The sequence below is a fragment of the Panthera pardus genome, unplaced genomic scaffold (genome assembly GCF_024362965.1).
Source record: "Panthera pardus isolate Hobbes unplaced genomic scaffold, ASM2436296v1 HiC_scaffold_17, whole genome shotgun sequence".
In the NCBI taxonomy this organism is placed as follows: domain Eukaryota; kingdom Metazoa; phylum Chordata; class Mammalia; order Carnivora; family Felidae; genus Panthera; species Panthera pardus.
The window spans coordinates 76,332,229-76,334,649 of NW_026526732.1; the positions used below are offsets into that span (position 1 = coordinate 76,332,229).

The 2,421-nt window shown below is 42.8% G+C and overlaps 1 pseudogene; it reads right to left on the bottom strand.

Annotated features, from left to right (window-relative positions):
* Positions 1–224: 224 nt before the first annotated feature.
* On the bottom strand, positions 225–1,773 carry LOC109263271 (26S proteasome regulatory subunit 4-like; annotated as a pseudogene).
* Positions 1,774–2,421: the final 648 nt, after the last annotated feature.

Genomic DNA, 2,421 nt, shown 5'->3' on the forward strand with positions numbered 1-2,421 from the left:
CGTGGAGTTTAGGCCTCAAACAAATTTTAGAGGGATACAAACATTCAGTATAACAGATAACTATTTCAATACCCCCACTTAACTTATTTTTCAGGTTAACTGGTCCTCTCCATCCTCTTTGTAAAAAGTGTACATTTTTATGGCCTGACAACTCGTGGCCTACTAGTATGCCCCACACTGCTATTTCCACATGTTGAATGGTCAGCTTCTTTTTTTTTGAGGAGGAGGAGGAGCTCACTTTATTGGGGGGAGAGCACTGCACGTGGCCAACACATGAAGGCAGCCTGGCGGGCACCCTACACACTGCGCTCAAAAAGGGACACGGGAAGTTTTGCTAAGAAAGATCAACTGGAACATGGGTTCCTCTGGGCAGCTTCCCAGCCTCATCCCTCCGAGGAGTCAGGATGCTCCTGACCGTTTCTTTGAAGGCAGATGTGGTCACTACAAGTAGAGCCCCTCAGGGGTGCCTTCTTGTTTTTTATAAAGAACATTTTCTTTAGATTTTTTAAAGTCTTCATTTGTTACTTTCATTCTGTGTTCTCTCAAGGCCATCAGACAGCTTCTGTACAGATTGCCTTGATGTCGGCCCCAGAGAGGTCATCTTTAGCCATGATCAAGTCGTCCAGGGTCACATCATCAGCCAGCATCATCCTGCTTGTGTGGATCTGAAAGATGCGCTTCTTAGTCTTTTCATCAGGCTGGGGGGACTCATTTTTCCCGTCAATGTGGCCTGGTCTGATAAGTGCTAGATCCAAAGTTTCTATTTGGTTTATGGCCATGATAACTTTCTGGTCACCCCTTGAATCAAATCCATCCAACTGGTTCAACAGTTCCAACATTGTTCGTCGAATTTCTCTTTCACCACTGGAATTTGAATCATATCTTTTTGTTCCAATGGCATCAATTTCATCAATAAACACGATGAATGGCCCATGTTCTTCTGCAACTCAAAACAACTCCCAAACGAGTTTGGGCCTATCACCTAGGTACTTCTGAATAAGTTCAGAGCCAACCACTCTTGGGAAAGTGGCTGAGGTTTGGTTTGCTACCGCTTTGGCTAATAAGGTTTTACCTGTGCCAGGTGGTCCATAGAGAATGACCCCTTTGGGGGGCTTTATACCCATCTCTTCATAATATTCAGGATGAGTGAGAGGAAGCTCCACAGATTCCTTAATTTCCTGGATTTGGTTGTCCAACCCCCCAGTATCAGCTTGGGTTTCCTGGGGACCTTTTCTACTTTCATCACCATGACCAAGGGATGTGTGTCATTCATGAGCACCCCTATTATGGCATGTACCTTGTGGTTGAGCAGGACTGAACAGCCTGGCTCCAGCAGATCCTTGTCTCCAAAGGAAAGAATGCTGATATAGTGTTCTGAGCCCACAGATGTGGACACGATGGTATGATTGTCATCAATGATCTCTTCCAACGTTCCTACCAACATTTGGGTCCCCCTCAGATCATCCACCTTTGATCTTTCCTCCTCTTGCTGTTCTTCTAAAGGCTTCATTTGTTCCTGATTTCTAATGAATTCTTCCTCCATGAGAAGATAGTCTTTAATTCTAACTTGAGTAATTTTAAGCGGCACCGAGTGCGAGGTGTCACCAGTGGCAGCTTGCTGGCAGCATTGGTCCCTTTGGTTGGTACTCTGGTTGGTACAGGAGGTTTGTACTTCTTTTTCTTGTCCTTGTCATCCTTCTTGCCACCTCCAGGGCCATGACCACTACTCTGACTTTGACCCATCTTGCTTTGGCCGCTCAAACTGCCACTACCGGAAATCAATGGTCAGCTTCTTAAAAGTAGTTCTGTTGATTCCCAAACTCATTCATACCTGTTGAACTTGTTATTGTAATTATAGAATTTGATTTGCAAGTGAATAAATATGCATGTGTAAAGAAAAAGTTATTATTTCTATGAAAACGAAATTATGAATTCCAGGAAAGATTCAGTAGTTTTAAAAATTGTCATGAAAGTACTTGACAAGACAATGATAAAGGATTAGAAAACAATAAAAATCCAGGATTTACACTAAAATTGTCTCAGAAGTGGCTTTAGTTCTCCTTCCACTTTCAAGAAGCTGAAATTGGACATTGTGACAAATGCATTACACACGTTTATGTAAACGTGGTCATGGAATCCCTCACATCAGCAGATGCAAAGCATAGATTTCAGTAAGGGCTAACAGATCATGTGCATTTACGCATTTTATGATCAAATACAATGGTAAGGCATATTTTTATTATTTTGAACTGTCTTTAGCCACCAACCACTTTTCCTAATCACTCCAATAAAACTTCTTATACTGCTGAGCAGGGCTATATTGGGGCACAATTAGTACACCGTTGGCTGACTTAGAATCTAAGCCACAGACAAAAGCCCAGCCTTCAGCACTGTCTGTCTTGTTTGCTTATCTCAGTAGCC